Source organism: Coloeus monedula, assembly GCF_965178545.1.
Source record: "Coloeus monedula genome assembly, chromosome: 13".
Classification (NCBI taxonomy): domain Eukaryota; kingdom Metazoa; phylum Chordata; class Aves; order Passeriformes; family Corvidae; genus Coloeus; species Coloeus monedula.
This window is the reverse complement of record NC_138793.1, coordinates 10251153-10271895: the sequence shown is the minus strand read 5'-3', so window position 1 is coordinate 10271895 and position 20743 is coordinate 10251153. Positions and strand designations below refer to the sequence as shown.

General features: G+C 36.9%; 1 protein-coding gene across 1 annotated transcript in view; it reads right to left on the bottom strand.

Moving 5' to 3' along the window:
* Positions 1-20743, bottom strand: part of FTO (FTO alpha-ketoglutarate dependent dioxygenase) — a 228318-nt gene that overhangs the window by 105574 nt on the left and 102001 nt on the right. The window lies entirely within an intron of this gene.

The window sequence follows — 20743 nt, the reverse complement described above, 5'->3', positions numbered from 1 at the left end:
CCCAGCCAAAAAAACCCTTCCAATACAAAAAAAGCCCAAGAAGATACTTTTCATGGCAGGTTCTCTCATTTATTCTGGCGTCAGGTTGGCTACAGGTGAACAGGAGCAACGTAACCACTGCAGCAGAAGAAAGGTGAGGTTAAGAGAGCAATCATTTATCTTGTATTGATTTCTGGACACTATGTCCAAGATACATTCCAAGATAGAATGACAGCTTTCTGTTTTGTGTCGGTAAGAGAAGAAAATGACTAGCACCAGTACCCATTGTTTTCCTATCATATTTCCTTTTAGAAACATGCCACACTTAGATTTTTATTCAGACAAGGAAATCCAAACAAGTTTATCACAGAAAAGGAGGGTTAGGGGATGGTTAATCAGCCATTTGTCTTTGCTGCTGGATAGTTGGGAGTCACAGGGTCAAAACTGAGCACAATTGCACCATTTGGCTTTATCTCAGGTAACCCTACATCTCTGGTAATTGAACCCATTTCACTTGGTCAGAGTTCCTGTCACTCATATTCAATGTCTGTCATTACTGAGAAATGCTTCATGACATATTACACTGACAGAACCACCACTGCAAGACTAGAAAGAATCCCCAGGCACCAGAAGTAGAAGACAATGGAAGCTTCTTTCAGACCAGTGATGTTTAACATTTTATGTGCTGACATTGTGACTGTAACCACAACATAACGAAAGCCTAGCAAATGGAAGATCAAAAAAATCCATAGCTTATCTGCTTCAGGGAATAGCAGGCAACATCAGAAATAAAATGAACTGGCAGCTCCAAGGTTACTTGCACGTAACACTAAAATCCTTTGAAAAAGTTGTATGTATAAACACACACACTTAATTCTGGACCTCAATATGACACTGATTTTATTTCGGATAGGGCTTACAGATCGTACACCTCCCTTAACTATGGGCGTCCAAATCCTTTTCTTTCTGCTACAGTATTTTTACTTATAAGCTGCAAACAGTAACAGGAGCACAACTTGCACACCCTTCTGTTTCACTGAAGACAATGGAACACAGCCAAGCTTTTCTAACCTCTGAAACACTCCTGGACATAGAAATTCTAAATGCAAAAATGCCAGTTACCCTCTCACTTCTCAGCTTTACAATCCTTACAAGTGATCCCCTAATTTATTTTCTCTGTAGAGGCACTACTTCACTTTGCTAGGTCATTGCTGCAGCATCTGACAGGCACACCACTCACCTCTGCGACACCTGAATTCATCAGATACATTCAAGCCAGCTTCTTTGGACCATACTAATTATTTACAGGACCTTCCCCAGTCCAAGGGCTTAAAATTCTACAATTGTATTAACTGTATATCAGCATTCTACTAGCACATTCATTAGAATTCAGGGGATGGAAAGTTGAGAGACTTGAATTGGGAGATAGAGGAAACAAAACAAAAAAAAAGGCAACAAAAGACATTGAAAATTTCTTTGCCATCTTGATGGGTTTAGCTCAATTTTAACTTCTTATAAGAATGTGGAAGAAAGGCACCTAACAAATAATTTAATTGCATCTCTTCAAGTAACTGATGTGAAAATTGCTTTCACCATATTTAAAATTTCATTTTTAAGAACCACCTTTAAACTAAAAGGGACTAGATTTCAAAGACCCTTTGCTAAGTACCCAGCCCACATGTTAACACTGTATCAGCTACAACTGAGTATTTGTAGCAGTTTCTTATACTACTTAATGATGTCCTGACCAACCAGCAAAGAGAAATAATTTCTTTCCATCCTGAGTGCCCTGAACGAAAAATAAACAGGATTAAATTCTGCTCCCAAATTTGGTAGAAGCCCAGAATTTCAGCTGAGATTATTATACTAAACTCTTATGCTTCAAGGCTGAAACAAAAACCAAAGGAACATCAATAATACAAACAGATCGTTTCCATCCAAAGATTATAATGAATTTCACACAGAATAATGGAAAAATATCCCTAAACTAGATTTTTCATATTTTATTAAATCAATTTTGATTAATTTATAGGATTAAACCAAATTTTTGCACTGCTCTGATGCAATATATGAGTGAATATTTTAAATAAAGGGTTGCTTGGAATTCTGAGATCAATAAGGAACTTTAGCATTATTCACTATCAGCTACAGAAATTGGAATGGAAAAGATAAAGTCATCTTAAACTATGAAATTGCAGCATGAAGAGCTGAGAAGATACTGCCTGAAGTTCATAAAAGTTCTAATATCAAGTGCATTACTTCTAAAGCAACCATTATTTTCACTTTAAGAATAAACTGTATTTCATTGTGAAGTATATTCATATAGACAAAAAAAATCTTAAATAGATTTAGAAACTACAATCTGCAGCAGTAAAAGCAGTTAAGATGTCCAGTAAGAAATATATGACAAACAGTAGCACAATAATTCAGCCATTAATAAATCTGGCAAAATAACCATTATCTTGTCATAAAGTAAGATAATACATCACCAACCCCTCCATGTTAGACTTCATACTGTATTTATATGCTAAAAGCCTTCTTAGGAGCAGATGCTTCAATTCAAAGCTCCAAGACCCCACTGATACATACTGGTTCTATTCAGCTATTTCTCAATACTTCTATACCTAAAGCAGGGAGCAGGTTTGGGAGCACAGTGGCCAAAGAATCAAAATGAATGATATTCAGGTTATAGCTTAGCAGGGGAAAAAAAGTGTTGCAACAATTTTTCTAATGCTGAAATACCATTTCACCAAATGTTCCTGTCAAGGCATGGTTTAATTACCTTGGCACCCATGCCACTTATAATCACCTGTCATTAGCAACAACGCTTGCATCTGTTTACACGTCTGTCAGAAATGCCAGCCCAGCTCAAGTCTAAGGATAAGACAACTTTTGCTAGTGCTTAACCCCAGATGTGGAAAGCTCACCATAAGCTTATCTATGTCCAGGGTGAAACATTTCACAAATTTCAGCTGAAAAGAATAGAGTGCTACAATGTTTTTGCCATAATGCTTTCCCAGCATGGATTTTGTAAACATGAAGCTTCTCTCTTTTTCATTGTCATACATATTGGCAATTTCATCTAGGAATTTCAAGATGCTATATAAGGTAGACTGCATAGTTTAACCTACACTAAAAAGAACTTTCTGGAGGTACAGAGCAATTACACTATTGCTCTGACTCTTTAAGTTATTTGTGATTCAGAAGGACAGGGCAAGACAGGACAAGTTTTGAATGATATTCTAGCAAACTCTCCTTGCTAGAAGGACTCCTTGTGTCAACTCCATATACATACCTGGAAGTCAAGTGTGCATGCACACATATGTTGGGTGGTAGGGCAGTAACACGCTAAAATGAGGGGAAGAACCTATTTTGATAGCTTTTGTAATTCTAGGACTAAAACTTCTGAGGCAAAATAAATGTAGTTTCCATTTCTGTCCTATGCAACTGGAACATTCACTCGAAGCTATTCTAGCTAGTTGGCAAATATCTCTAAAACAAGTAAATCACAAAAGCAATTTTATGGCTCGGTCCTGCAAATACTCTCTGCTGCAGTACTTGTTCTTTAAAAGCCCAGCAAGTCAGCTGTGAATTCAGAAGTGTTCTGAACGATCAAAACTCTTAATAGGTGCCAGCACTCCAGGGTAATGCCCCACACAGAAGGGATGCACACCTGCCCTTTCCTTCATATAAGCACATATATGAAACCCCTAGTATCACTGCATTCTCACTCCTGCTTGAAGGACTGGAGACAGCTTTTTGTACACACTATTTCTAGAAAGTTAAAAAACCTTACATCGAGTTCTTCAGCTGGTAAAGTGAGAAATTTTACTGTACAATATTTTCACATCTTTATAATGCTGAAAATAAAGGCTTGCAGATACTACAGAAACATGCAGCTATGGTGAATACTACAATTTAAATACACTTTCTATCCTTGTAAGACACATGAAACAAAGCCAAGAACTCTTTGGCTTTACATTCTAGTGAAATCCAAACTATTCTGAACGATTATAAATGGTTACTGTTTGTCTTGGCTCCTACCTATATCAGATTCAGACTGAAGAATCTTAGTGAATTATAAAGGATAAAGTGGATATTTCTAAATTACAAGACTGCAATTCCAGTGGCTCAGTGTATCAGTTTTCTGTTTCATCTAAGTTTGCTGTGGAGAAAATTGTGGTATCTGACAACAAAGGATTGAAAACATTTACTTTCATGAGTAAGCCAAAAGCTTCTTGCCTTGATTATTTTGAAGATTAAACCCCCCCACCCTCTCCAGCCAAACAGATGAAGATCACTTACATTTTGTTAATGATTCAAAGGGACATAAGGCTACCAACAGAATAATTAGAACAGAATTTAAAGTGCACCCAATCAGAAAGGAATATGATTGAGTTAAATTAGTCCAATGCTGAGTGTTAATTCTGAAGTCATGACTATGTTTTTCATGTAGCTTTTAGGTTTGTACCATTAGAAATTTAGGGCAAGTGAGCACTGCCATTGCGTCTTCTGTTTGAAGGGGAGGCATAACACTTAGGACTAACAGTCTATCACCACTTAAATACAGTACCTGTTGTTTACTTTGGAGTTTTTATGTGACATTAGAAAGTTTTTGACCAGATAGCCAGGCCAGGTTAGTGACAAATTAGCTCTGCTCACACCCAGAGCAGAAGGAGAATGCAGCATCTGTGAGTGTAACACAGACCAGTAATGCCAGCTTGTGTTTCACCCAGAGTCAATCACCAGGATTAGATTAACAAGTAGGAAAGACATAATCAGTGCACGTCACAATGAAAATTCCTTCCTCTAGGTTTGTACCAAACTTGTAACTGAAGAAGCAACACCATAATAACAACTTCAGTTGAAACATAAAGCGTACAGTAATATTAACACTGATTTCCTGCAGTCACTACAGTTTGCTGAATGGTGAGAATAATAAAATTTGTGTGTTGACATCCAGAAACCAGTTAGAAGTGTTCCTGAGACCAGGGTAACCAATAATGCTGAGGATCCCTGCTTCACAGCAACCCACACAAGTCAATCATGATTGCTACCCCTGCCCAGCAATAACTGATTTCCTAGAAAATGTGAGAATCACAGTGCTTAATACAGAAGAGGGCAGACAAGGATCATTTTTATGCCTAAACTGCACGATAAATTCTGTAGAATATGGACCATACAGTATTCTTCTAAATGCTCCCTCAATCAGCACATGGTCAAAAACTGGAACCACATCATTATTAATTTATTATAGATTACTCTTTATATTATACCATCTCATAATACATTATGAATATGACTAGATAAGATCAATTAAAAATCCAAAAATGGAAAAGGATGAGGACTGAAGATGCATAGATGGCAAGGCAAGGAAGGGGACAGAGAATGAAAAACTTCTGGGGGAAAAAAACCCAAGAACTTCCCCCCTTAGGGCCTTTGCTGAAAGCACTGAAATCTATGAGAAAAATATTAAGACATTAAGCTGGTGGGTTTATTTTGGACTAAATGCCAAAGAGCTTTTGCGTAGCATTTCAAATATGACTGCTATTGTGACTGGTTAGACAGAGAAGCTCACTGACTACTAAGCATCAAAGACCGTGTAAGACCATTTCTAAAATGCCTCTGTCTGAATGTGGCTCAGTTCCACATACACAAACCTAGAGTTTCCTCCTTTCACTCCATTATTCAACAGCAGTTACAGTTGGGATATCATGCAAAAATCACCCAATATTCCAAGCCCTACGTTAAGGTGATAAACAGCTACCTGAAGCTTATGGGTGCTTCCTCCCATAAGATGTATTCAACCACACAGAAAAAGAAAAATCCCTAACCTGTATTACTTGTAAAAGCTCATTATGATTAAGCTCTTCACTGTCCTATAATTGAAATAATTATTACAAATAACTGTCTCCTAAAAGTAAGCTCATGGATACAGATTTCAATTGTGAACCATCTGGTTGTAGTTTTCCACCTTCCAGCACGGGTGGTGATAATGGTCATACACTCTAAAATGAAGTTTTAAATAATTTTATCAATACGCACAGCATTCAAGTAATGAACCCCAGAAGTCTCAGCTTCCTAAGATATTTCTGCATTAGAAAAGACAGATGACTACTGAAAGGTAAGTTAGCATTTCTGCAGCAAACATTACCCCAGTCTAGCACAGGACATAAAACTTGCCATTTGCACCATTAGGTTTGCCAGGACAAATGAGAGGCTGGGTGTGATGTATGGCACAGGAAGGCAACCACAGCTGTTTGCTTCTGCAGAGGAGGACGTAGGTGCTCTGCACCTGAGTCTGCAAATATTTATTAAGCCCTTAACAGTGAGGTTGTGATGTTCAGAACAGCCACTGCTGAAAACCATTATCTATGGATAATTAACTATGTCAGGACACTGAGGTCCTAACATGAGGTCCTCATAATTCCCCACTAAGGGAAAGACAGTACAACATTATTATAATATATTAGTAATATTTAACAACAGGATCATACTATTTGTGTTTTAATAATGGAGGCTGAATACCATAGTCAGGATTAAATTAATATTAGTTTCTGATAGTGCACTTTAAGCCAGGTTTAGCAAATGCTAAGTTTTTGTTACTACTAAGCAATGTGATACTCCAATAAACAATGACAACATCTAAATAGAAAATTATTTTACTTGTAAATAAAGCATTTGTGTCCTTGCAGGTTTAATTACTATTAATGCATTTTTTCCTATCATTTGCCAGAAGTCTAAACTTGGGAGGAAAAATGAAATTTAAAAAAAATTCTTATTTTTAACTTGGCCAACATAATTCACTTGAACTTTGGGAGCCCTTATATTTTTTTCAACCAATTTTTAGAAACAGCTAGAAAAAAAAAATTTCATCACACAATAAAAAGGCTTTTCGACACATGAAGACAAAAGCTTCAGGCCGTTTATTAAGACTACTTCCTACTGTGTTGGGCTTTGTTTTATCTCATAATTAAAATCACACCTGAGCTGGGCCATCTGTGAGAGTGTATTAAGTTTCTTACAAAACATGAAAATCCTTTCATTTTTTCCATACAAACGCCAATAAATCTTGTAGGGTTATTTTTTTGTGTGTGACACAGAAAAATAATATGCTTAAATAAAGGCCAGGCTTTGAGCAAAAAAAATGAGCAGGCAAACAAAATTATTTTTCTGTATTCATCTTCAACTGCCCCTCATAATAATTGATACATTTTTAAAAGTTGTACACTTGAACTTTAAAAAAAAATGCTTGACAGCATGTTGTTTTACTACAGTTTCTTTTGTAGGATAAAAATAAGAATTAGCAAAAATTGAAGGAAGGCTTTTCCATATCAGTTAGCAATTAAGAGTGTGCAGAAAAAGTCAGTCAGCACTTTTTGAGATCACCATCTATGTTAGCACGCTAATGCATATGCTAATAGGTTCTAGTAAGAAAAAAGAAAAGTTACATATTTCATAAGCACAGGTATGGCATAAAGTTTAAGGGAGGTTTGGTTTTCTTTTGCTGGATTTTTTGTTTTGGCAACTTTGTTTGTTTGCTTTAAAATACTCTGATGAGACACCAAGAGGATTTCCTTGTACAGACACTGTACAGAGCAAGAAATCCTAAGTACAAACCAGCTCCATCAATAGAATGTCTTCAACAAAGCATTCTGTGTGCAGTTACACTGAATGACTAATAACAAGAGGACCTGAATTCATGCTAAAAGTCAGAGAAACACAGTAACTTGCCTTGAACATGTGAAAACTCACATACGTGATTCTATTTATATTGTTTCAAACTATTTTCCTTCTAAGAAACAATAAATGTTCTTGAAATTATCTTGTTTAATACTTCTGCTGAGTAAGGAACCAAGCCCATACCAACATCTTGTTTCTTAATCATGTATCTTTGATTAAACAATTTAATTTGCATAGTATTATGGTAGTCAAGCAATCCTACTCGAAGTTCTCTCTCCAATTATGTTACAGCTAATTCAATCCATTTTTGTAAAAAGCAGTTTTGCAATACCTCAGTTTTCTTTCCAAATGCAGATTTTCCCTTTCAAAGTTGGCCTAGAGCTAAGAAATAAAGGCACTTTATTCTGAAAAAAGAAATCTTTTCTCATTCAACTGCATAAAGTTTTTTTCTTATATTTAAAAGAGAATTACTTTGGTACAGATCATTTTATGTGTCAAATGAAAACCACAAAGATTTCTCAAATCAGATGCATCTCTTTCTGTAACAGTATCACAATCAAAGTCTGAGATTCCATCACCAGAAAGTGTGAAAGAAAATTTACCAGGACCTGTGCTCTAATTCTGTTCTCAATCACACTAACTTAAATCAAGAGTAACTCTCTTAAACTCAGCAGTACTGCAATGGGGCAAAATTAAGCTGGGAAGAGATGATGATGACAATAACCCAGAGACTTTCACATGACTTCAAGCAAAATAAATGTTACGGTTTTGGATACTCAGCAGTCAAATTATCCCTTAAGAAACCAGTATGGGACATCTGAATTCTCAGACTTCTCTCCTGCCCCCAGCCTTCTGAACCTAAACAAACTCATGAGAACTACACTACAGCAGCTGCAGAGAGCCCCCAGCTGTGATGCAGAATCCTAAGTGGGAGTACCCCACAACAGGGGAATTGCTATGGCAGTATTTATGGATAATCTCTGTATATAGGTTGGCATCCTACAGTGTAGGAGATCATAACACACATGACCAGCTGAAGCAACCCCACATTAAATGGGAAATTCTAGCATCACCTAGAACTTTCCCCCTTCTCTTCTGTGGGAGACAAGGAAAGAATGAAGCCAAAAAGGAACTTTGAGAAGCAACACCTCCGGGTCTACTCTCAAGGAGATCCTGTTTTTACATCTCACTTTGCCCAAGGCTCTACCTAATGCAGACCTTCCCTCTAAATAAACTAAACAAATAGAAATACAGGGTTCTGGTCAGTTGAAACTTAGTTGTTGCTTCTGGGAATAAACCAAAATGTGTGCTGTTGACTCTGGGAAAAGGATGGACCTCTAAAAGATAACACAAGGCACATTTACTGTAAATTCCAAGAGGAAAGAAAGAAAGAAAGAACATGCATTAAAAATGTAGTCATTTTCAGGCTCTAATGAGCATTTTTTTCCCCTATTCAAACATATAAGAGGTCTAATTTACAATGTCAGCACTATTTTGAAAATGTTTTCTTCCCTGTGTAATGAATAATCCAGAATAATTAGAACTAAATTAAGACTGTCAAAACAAACCAACAATATACATTTAGATGAATTATCCTTACTGTTTTTCATTATTGTGTTTGTTCATTTTCTCCTCAATTGAATTCATAACATTTACTCATTCACAATGGGTCTGTACATTCACATCTGCACTGTGGTTGCCTATGGAAAAGTATCAGCTTTCAGTATTCCTTCTCGTGTGCCCTCCCAGCTGTAAATGAGGTTAGGAAACAACACCATAAACACAGAAGGCCTTTCGAAAGGTAAAAGAGTGGAAGAATAAAAAGCCTCTCAGGAAATTTGATTTGCACTTTGGTTTTATTCTTAAAGGAACACCCAAAGCTTAACAGCATTTAAAACTATTGAAATACAAGATATTAAAGGAAGAGACAGCAAAATAAGGCATTATATTCTACAGCAGCCCTGTATTATTGCTATAAAGAGCAGAATAAGGCATTATAGTAATAATAAAAGTGTACTACTAAAATATAAATAGCACTGAATGCTGATCTCATTGTTCTGAGCAATGGGCGGCTTTATTTTTATTATTCCCCCCCACTTTTATTTCTTTTTAGGAAATGAGTGTTTGCAATTCCTTCAGCAACAAAAACAGGACACACACACACAGATATCATAAATAATGCCCATATAAACCCATGCTAATTTATATAATGTGGAACTCCAACACAAATTACTTAGCAGTGAAATTGCACCTCCTCTTATTGTGTATGCGAAATAAAGGCGAACAGATGTGCTCTTCTAGACCGAGCTATTGCTAAAATTAAACCAACAGTCATTTTACAAACCAGCGAGCTATTTCATGTGCCTCTACAGCACTAATCATCTTTTCCCCACCATCCCAGCCCAACAGAACAGCGAGTTATTTATAGAGTTATCTATCTTGCACTTTGCAGATGATGCCTAACATTATGACAACAGTGAAAAGGTCTCCGTACCTGCCTACCTAAAACAAGTTTCTGTAAAGTAATGAACAGAGACAGCTTGGGGACTATCCACCTGCACTGCCTGCCTTTTACTGCCTGCAAAGTGAAACCACAAGGGACTGGCAGAAGGTACTTGTCTGACAGGGCCAGGACAGCCTTTCTCCTCAGTGACAGCCTGGGCCTCGCCTTTTAAACCTGACCCACCATAATTCCTTCACAATGCAGCAGCGAGGCAGCTGACAGTAGCAGCTGCACCTCCTAAGCGAGATGGATGGAATTTTCATAACTAGTTCCCCAAGTTACATTTTACCTTCAAGATAATTTATGAGCTTCTGTGGAGCCTTGAAGAGACAATATGCTTGCCATAAAATTAACTGTAACAGTCTTGTAGGTTATAATTAACACTGGGAGGGTAGCACCAACTGGATGAAACACATGGCATAATTGATGGTGAAACTGGAAATTAAGGAAGCTAACAATATCATTACTGTGCACATCACTTTAGTGAAACCTATGCTTTCCAGGGGTTAATTACAATCCCCTTCCAACGTACACACTCTGACAGGGAGTGGATGAGCGTCACAGCTAGGAGGAGGCAGGTTTGCTGGCAAGGCCACCTTGCACCTGGACTGATGTATATATTGTTTTTTTTGCCTGGAAGAGATATACATGTCAAAGCAGCAGCACCAGCACCTGAACATCTGGCAGCAGGCACATTGTAGCTTAGAGATAGATGATTGCTCAAGCCTCATAGAATATTTCATTTTCGCTGCAGCCACCAGACTTAATGGCAAAGAAGAAAAAATCCTCAGTGAGATTTCACTTAATGACATACATTATTAATTTAAATGACTTGAGCAAAGAAAAACATTTTAACTTTATATTGCTGTAACTCAGCAGCAAATTAAGATTTTTTTTCATCAATGTATTATCAATTACATTAGTCTTTAGAAACATGCAGAGCAGTCTTTTTAGAATCTCATCTTTCAAGGGAATACTGAACTGAAGATGCAATGCTAGTGAGCTAGTTAATCAGAAATAATATTATAAACTGCTGCCATCTTTGGGAAGGCGAACATGGAATTCATGTACCTGCATCTAAGACTCCATTCTCTAGCCAAGTCTTAAAGAATCATTAGTGAAATGTATTTTTTTGAATCTCTCAAATTATTTTAATGAAACTTTTTTTGTCCCTGGACAACATATGTGAAAATGTACAGATAAATGATGCAACAGTGTCACCTACAGGCAAACACAACAGGCAGAAGCCTCCTCCAATATTGCACCCTCTTACCTCTCAAACCCTTCTCCTCCCTTCCTTTCCCTTCCTCCAACCACCCCCTCAGTCCCTAATAATACACACCTGGATTCGGAGATTATCCATACCTCCAAGTAGGGAAAAAAAGGGCAAATACCTAAAGTGCTTTCAGGATGGTCTAATATAAAATACTTAGATCTTTTATGCAGTAAACTACATAGCCTTGCAACAAACATGCTGTGCAGCCAGCAAGTCACATACACGGTAGTGGGTACTGGGATTACTTCACCTCCCCTGTGCACTTGCTCAAATCTACATTAACTAGGTGGTCAAAAATAATTCTGATGAAAATATTTTTCATATCTCAGGAAGACCAAATGCTGACATTATTAAATATGAGAAAATAAAAATGAGAAAATGTTGACTTGCCTAAAAACAACTGGCAAAAATTTTAACAGTATTGTCCAAACTTGTACAAAAAAACACCCTCCAGCATAATTTGGGGCTAAATCTAACTCCAGCATATCCACAGGCCTAACTGATGGATCCATTCAGCTTAACCTTGCAGAAAAAGTGGAACACCCTCTTATTGGTAACTCTTAGAATTCTCAGAACTCTCATTTTCCAACAGAATACTCTTTTCTCCTAGTATTACTGCCCTCACTTTAACACTCAATAGACTTTTCTTGGCTTCTCCCACAAACCCTGCATTTTGAGAACTTGTTTCTCAATTTTTTGATACTTTTCAAGATACCTTTTTGTTCCAATTATTTCTCTCTGTTTCTAATCATATCACTGATTTCCACCATTGTTACTTTAACACACTTTCTCCCATGAGTCCTATCTGCTCCACCACCAACCCAGGGTAGATGATCTCTCAAATACAGCAGTATGGAAATATGAGTACTCTATTTCATACCTCTGAAAGAGTTCTCAGTTACTCAAGTAAGTTATAATAGTGTTTTCTATTACTATTACATATGCTCTAAGCACTGTTCCCATTTGGGGCTGCTGTCATTTACCAAAAAAAAGACAAATAATATGAAAACAACGTATGCTCTGTAACAGGTCCCCAGGTTCTCTGTTTTTACAGAACCTCTTAAGCTTAAGAAATGCCAACTTCTCTTTTTTAGCTATTTTAAAAGATCAGCATAGTTTATAATTTTATAATTACACAGCAGTGATATATTAAGTATTGAAAATTCAAACAAAATAAATTGAACAAATATTAGTAGCCAAATCATACTCTTCAAATGCCCAAAAGATCTCATCAGTAGCAAGTAAATCAAATCCTATTCTCCAGTTCATCTTAGTTTCTCAGATTAGCTGATACATCTCCAAGCCATTCTTTGACCTCTCCGTGGACTGCACTCCCCTCTTGCCAATCCTGTTAAGATTGCCCAGGAATTTACCCCCTCTCCCAGCACATGATTATCTGCATGTGCTACCATAACTTTAATGCAAGCAAACTGTAGAGCAATGCACTAGACTGAGCCTCTTTTTGCCCACAGCCATCCATGACATTCACTGGCTTATCACCACCTCACCACCGTAGCCTGGACTGCTCAGAGCATTGACAGCATCTTGCTCAGTTTCAACATCCATTTAATTTTTGGCTGCTCCAGAAGTGCCAGCAACGGTACCAATTAGTGTCAGCTGTAGCAGTTGCTTTATGTGATATACACACCTGCCTACCAGGGCTGGAGAACCGATGCATTTTACATAGGCCATCAAACACAGACACCCAGTGGGAATAATCTTTGGCACTACCTACCTGAACCATATTTAAACTGCTGACCTGAAAACAAAAGGCTTTGTATTTCACTGCCAGTCCCTGGAGCCATCAAGTTCTATATATGTGGAAAAACTTTAATAACACAAGGCTGACAGCCTTTAAGACTTCAGTCAGGAACTTCCATAAGCACGTGCTCACTTACACTCGTGGTATGACAGGATCAGCAGCATTTGGCTGGGTAAACCCTTTCAGTTATCCTCTGTTTCATCATCATTGGTAATGTATACAGATTATTTAACACACCTCCAAATTAAACTTATTTGATTCAGCTTTACAAGAGGTAAAGTCCAGTTTGAATAAGGCTTCTATCTTTTTACAGAAGAGAGAATTCTATCTTTAGACTGTTAATTTTAAATGTCTAGTTTTAGACAAAGTTTGAGCTCACAAAAAGTTTGCCAGTAGTGTAATGGATGTTAGACACCATGACATTAGCACATTTTGCTGAAGGCAAAAGAAAGTATGGATTGATACTGCAGAAGAAATAAACCTCAGTGGATAAAGTAAAATAAATCTATGATAATTTTTCATTCACTGGACCCCTCACACCTTATCCCTAGTCTATAACATCAGGTCTTTATCTAACGTGGGCAGTTATAGAGCACAGCATAACACGCTGAACCTTCCCAGCCGTTCCCCTTTCCCCCTGTCTCTGGTAGACACCATTCTCTCCTACAGAAAGGATGACAGCTGATGCTAATGCTACTTTGTGGTTCAACTGTCTGATGATGTGGCTAACACTTGGTCTCCACAGATTATAAATTTGTCACCTCTGTGATCTAGTCAATCTCCAGTATCCTGCAGCCTGGAAATGCAATAATCTCCATTTCCAGCGTTCAGGTCTCCCCATGGTAGTGAACAAATCATTGTCAAGCCACTGGAAAAACAACCCTATCTATCTTTCTTGTACTGCAATTATGAAAGCTTACGTAAATAAGGAAATGTCATCAATGCTGAATTTAAAAGCCTGTCCAAGTAAAATCAAACAAAAATCATAAATCATTGAATAATCTCTGATAGAGTGGGAAAATTCTTTATCACTTTTTTTTTTTGGATGCTTTAATTGCACTATAAATAAGGACTAAATTTGTGTCATTTGCCAGTTTTGGAAGTGCCATTGAATTATTTGAAAAATTCATCTAGCACAATAAGAAAAATCAAGAAAGAAAAAATCAAAAAAGAAAAATGTCAAAGAAATTTCATTTGGTAGTTATTCAGGTATAGGATGATGCATCTCTATGGTTTTTCAGAAGTAAACCATTAAAATTAAACTAAAATGATAAAGTAAACATTCAGTGCAAACAATCCCTACAAAGTGCCTTAATGACAGTCTGACACAAAGGAAAGCCACACACAGAGACACAGAGCTGAAGTTCTGTAACTTTTCTTAGACTGCCCTACAATACCATTTGGCTTAAGTTGCTACACCACTTTAACTTTTTTGCACCATATTTACTGTGCATATAGTGACATCACAAGGTAAGAGGCAGGATTTTCTGTAAGTAGCCACAGCTTGTAAACATATAGTCTTTCCAAGGGTAAAGGGTCAAGACAGTTTCAAAGGAACAGCTAAACAGCAGCATTTAATCAAGCTGCATTTCCATTGTTCTGTAGAGTACTTGGACCTATTGATGCCAAGCTTGGCTGCTTCAAAGACTCCTCCATACAAGGAACACAGGTGAAAGACAGAGGGAGAAAACAGGAAGGGTCATGAGCAGCAAAAGAGATCTGGCAATAAGCAACTGGAGAAAAGTCAAAGGTCAATCAAGGCAGCTGATGTCTAAGCATAACTACAGCAGGAGACCTGACGACTTCATCGATGTTGCAGTGTTTTCTCCATTCATTTGAAAGCTGCAAGGTTGGTTTCCAGTCTGACTCAAAACATCTTCTTGATTAACATACTGTACTCAGGACTACTGAGCCACAATTTACCTTCTGCACATTGTCTAAGTATATTTACATTCTGAAAACCTGTTTTAGGTTACATACTGGGTGCTGAACAGTTTCATTTTCTTCTTTTAAGGAATATTCACACACATAACATCTAAAGTATGAATGTCAAAGAATCCAAAGGGAATTTTCTTTTTTCTCCCTGTGATTTCCAAAATGGTGAATAAAAATTTTGGTGTATGCTCATTGCTAACTTACTGAGACCCATTGTCCAGAGAGGACAACTGTTATCAAAAAACACACTGGAGATCACGCAGCTGTATGTACTGAGATCCTTACTAATTTCAGAAACATGGATACTGGATTCCACAACATGGAAAAAACAAATCTGTCATTCTCATGTAACACAAAACAACCACAAGTTTTAAACAACCCAAATACTTCCCCCCACTCTCTGACAAACTTTGATACCTCTGCAGCGTGTCTGTAAAATTTTGGGAACTGGTATAGCTCCTATTGCAGTAGTTTCTGAAGAGTTCACATTATTTCATATACTTATCATCACGTCAGGTTTGTGAGAGTTTAAAAAAAATTCAGTATTTTCAACCAGTCTTTCAACTGGTATTATTACATTTCTTTTAAAAAATAGCATTCATGAGTTCCTGACAATACACAAAGCCTATGACAGGAGAAAAAAAAAGCTCCGATTTTCTCAAAGCCCATGTTAACTTCTTAACCCATCAACATTTCCCCTACTACAGAGAAAACACAGTCCTTCTTTACATCAACACCACTTTCTCCTACTGAAGCTAAAAAAAGAGTAAAATCTCCCTCAATAACCTCCTTAATTATGATCTAAAATTCCAAGATACAAGTACGTTAGGCGAAAGAAGTAAAAATTAACTTTTTCTTCAAAACAGAAAATAAAATCTATAAAATCTTCCAGTTTGTATCTTATTTAACATGCAGGCTATTTTAGGATTCCATGATAAGAGTCTCTGTTTTTCTCATAGAATTGAAGTGTTATCATAGATTAGGACTCAGTTTTCTCACTAGGTATTTATAATTTATACTCCTATATAAATATCAACATAGAAATCCAGATTTCACTGTTGAGAGCTAAAACTATCTCTGTAGTATTAGTGCTCATTGTAGCTAGAAAAAAAATACATACCTTTAAATTGTTATGTCAAAATTATGAGATCTAAGAGAAGGTTTGACAAAGGCAAAAAATGCTGAGGAATTATAGCTCACATATGACTTGAAACCTGAAACTAATATGATTTGCCACAAGTAAGAGGTTCTTTCTTCCACTGCCATGCAAAAATGCAAGAATATAACCATTCTAGAAATACAGTGACCTAGTCTACAAAATATTATGAGTTATAGAATGACCCCATAAAAAGAGATTTTTTTTACAGTGTTATTCTAATGATGCAAGGTTATAAGTTATTGATTTTTACAAGATATAATCAATTAACACTTTTCTGCTGTTTATATCATGAACCAGAAGAATTTTGTGTTTACTTTGGTACAGATTATTTATTAAATGTTTATTCTGTTTTCACAATGTCAATTTGTCATCAGAAGATTTAGAGAGAAGTTAAGATTTCAGAATTTGGGTAAGTCCCACAACTATGAAACTTCAACAATCATTAATAATTTTATCAAACTTTCCACTTCGTGTCTTTCCCCAAAACTTTATATTTTCCAGTATCTGGCTGAATTTCCCCTAAGAGAAATGATACAATTTCACTGAGGGGAAATAGCAAAATGGACATCAGAGTCTGTGTCATAATAAAACCATTTTGGACTAATAAAATTTTTCGATTAAAAATCCCATACTTTAGTAATGGTTTAACTAACCATATTTTTCCCTAGCAGTTAATATTTTCAATGCAGTTAAACACTACCCTTTAAATTAATCTCTTGTTGATTTATTGATGACAAATTAGTTTGGTACTTAATGTATCTCTATGAAAAATACAACAAAACCCTACTAGCAATTAAGTGCAGTATGTCATGCAAACATTAAAGACAATGCTATTATAACATGATACAAGTTCTATTAGGAGAAATAAGAGCTACAGTTTTATTTCACTATAGCCCAGTTCTCTCAGGCACTTACTGATCAGGAAGAGTGCAACATTCTCTCTTGAAATTCAAGTACTTTTTTTTCCCCCTGTTTCTTTGTGATATAACAACTTTGCTGGTTCCAGTTAAAAAGCAAAATAAAAAATGTCAATAACATCATCAACAGGGAAAATATTAAGGTCTTTTTAAAAAATGAATCAGGTGCAGATATTGAACTGTACTTTCTCATCCTTTGTCTCACTTTTCAAATGATAATTTCTTCCACAGTCACCATTAAATCTTGATCTATTCCAGCTCTCTGTAAGGGTCATTGATTCTAGATGTACCATGGTTATTTTTAAATGTTTCCCTTTCGTAGAGAAAAAGAGGGCTGTCTAGAGCCAGATGGGTAACTTCACACTTCATTTATCAAACCCAATGCATTAGACTCCACCCTCTCTTTCCCACTATTGCTGTTAAATTTCCATATAATTTGGTAACAATTTTCATTATCATACAGTGACCCTAAAAAGTCTATCCAGGTTTGCATGGTTAGTCCGAAATTCACAGCTGTTCCCTTCACCCTCTGTTACAGTAGAATCTGAGGTTCCCCTAACTTTATAAGCTGAACAGTGACCTTCTGTAAGCAGAGGTCAAGAAGGGGTCAGTTCAAAGGGCTAGAGCAGCTCTTTAACAGCTATAACAACCTGTCCATCAGGCACTATCATGCAGTATAAACAAATCTGGGGCTTTGGAAACTCTGGACCATTTCTGTTAACACTCAGAGGACATTCACTGAGTCCTACCTGAAGTATTTTGGATCACTACCACTCAGAGAACAACTTGAATCCCTGGAAGACCTGCTCAGATACTTAAGATACCGATGACATCTTTGCATCACAAGTCTATGAAATGGTGAGTGCAACACTAAGCACACTGCCATGTGTTTCGGGCTGTGGAGCTGAAATAAAATCTTAAAAGAGTCATTTCAGTCTGTTAATATGCAGAAACACTGGTACAACTCACAGCAAAAAACACAAGAATATGCTTTAATGGAGTAGGTACAAACCAGAACAGTTCATATGCCTCTGGGAAAGGCTAAATTTCCAAAAGTTTAAGCAGTTTGTATCACCAGTTCCCAACATGTACTCTTTTTTTTTTAATTTCAGGTGTTAATGACACAAATAAAACACAAGAAAGAACAGAATGACTACATAACTCTACAAAGACCAAGTGCAGAGTGAAGTTTTCTGCCAGCTGCCCTCCCTTCATTGACCTAAATTTCTTGAAGTTGTACTGTTCATAATCTGCTCTCTAATGCACAATGTAAGGTAATTAGAGTCATCTGTATTTAACTTCCACAGGAAAAAAATTCTATTATCTAATCTAGCTGATCCCCTGATAGCCTGTTGAAAGTAAAGTACTGTAACCTATTGCCTGCCCTTTGACAAGTGCTAATTATTTCCTGTCCAAGCACATTTTTCTCATGTAATTCCAAAGTACACAATAGACTGATCTCTAAAACATGGGCAGCCCTGCTCGTACCACGGCGGACGTTTTATAACTTTCAGCACCGTGTGCTCCATGGCTGCCACAGCCAGTGTTTCATTCCAGACACGGAGCTGAGGCTTTGATGGAGCCAAGTGAGGTGTACGGTAACAGCCTCTTTATGCAGATCATATGGATGAGACTCCCAGATAGGTCACTGGGATGGGAAACATCAAATGGAAAGAAAAAGGATTATGGATATTTAATACTCAAAGGACACTTTCTTTCAGAACTTTCAAGGCACAATGCTCTTGAAATTTTCTTTCAGGTGTTTAGTTTTAAGAAGGCCTGCACTTCATCTGCTTGTGCCTCTCCCACCCCCCAAGAGCTGCAGCTTTGCTGTGTCAGAGGCTGGGCTATGTCTCTAACTGCAGCCCTGGCTCCAGCCCCAGAGCTCCCTGTGAGCAGTGAGTGGGGCCAGGAGCACTGAAACCCACAGTACTTCTAAATTAATCACAACTGCCATGATATCTGATGACTTTGTATATTAGGAAATCACTGTTAAACAAAATGAACTCTAGAAACGTATCCCGCTCATTAGGAACTTTCTATTCTGTTTCACAACGAAGATGCACATGCCCCACAGAAAAGCTTTAAGTGATTTCCTCTGTTTCCAACATAGCTAAAACATCTGCATTATTTAGTATGTATGGTGATGGAAGGCAAAAAACCAAATAAACAACCCCCCTGAAAAAAAAACAACAAAACCCAACCAATCAAAAAAAAAAAAAACCCCACAAAAAAACCCACAAAAAACCAAATAAAAAAACCCCAACAGAAAGCCCATAAAAATCCCTTAAATTGCTCAAGAAGAAAAATGTAAACCCTATATGATAATACGGAAAATATTTTAGAGCCAGCTTACTCAGAAATCTTAAATGAGTAGCATACAAACAAACATTCCATACTGACAAGGACACAAACTTATAAAACACAACCTGTAATTTTAAAAATAATTACATGTAATTATGTTCAATTTTTATCTAAAATTTCTAAAATGTTTCATTTACTATAATTATTTGGAGCAGCAAAGATACTCAACTGTCAGACCCAAAATCTAGAGATAACATTTTAAAAGCAATCTCATAGAATCTTCAGGAACTACACCAGCAAAATACAAGAGATTTCCCTTAACTGTAATATTTAGTGCAGATAAAACAATCATGCCAGTTAAATGCTAAATTAGCATAACAAAAATCTGATTTAAAAATACTTCTGACTAAAAACTATATTTAATTGTAAGTAAGGAACATCTCCTGGTTTTAAATATATATATTCGGCAGAAAAATTTCACAGACTGCTAGATATTGTATGTAAATATCAAATAAAATAGTAAGAGATTATAAAATTAGTATAAACCTATAGCTTTTAGACATAGGTGTGAAAAAAGGTGACATCAACTCATTCAGCAGCTAAAGAGAAGAACATAAGGTAGAACATGGTGGAAATTCTCTTTCATTCACCTGTTTCTGAACAAACTAAAAGTATGGTGTATCTGGTGCTTTTGAAATGCATTCAGCTGATTACACACCAGCAACATAAACCTTTCCAAATAGAAACATAAACTGCTTTTTAACACTGTTAACAGCACCTCCTGATCTATGGCAGTGAGTTCTCTTTAAGAACTCCGTAGAGTAAAACAGTCACACGGTATGAATTCCAGCACTACACACACGCCCGTATCACCCAACACGGCCCAGCTAACACCAGCAGGACACCACAAGGAAATGGGAGGAGCATGAAGAAAGCAGCCAAGAGGTGAAGAAGTGTAGTTTTACCAGAGCATTCCAGCCAAGAGCATTGCTCATATTGGCAGCAGTATGTGGAAAACCTGAAGGCACTTTTGGTGGCACCACTCCTCAGATCTGAATGCTGCCAACCGAGCTGTGCACTGTATGAGCACAGTAAGGGAGCAGCTTACCCCACAGAAACATGGACTATCCCATCCCATTCAAGGAATTCCTGTTTGAACAGTGAAAATTTAGAATTTTTTTTTAAAACATCGTTTTTCTCCATTCAAGGGATTTATAGGAGTATT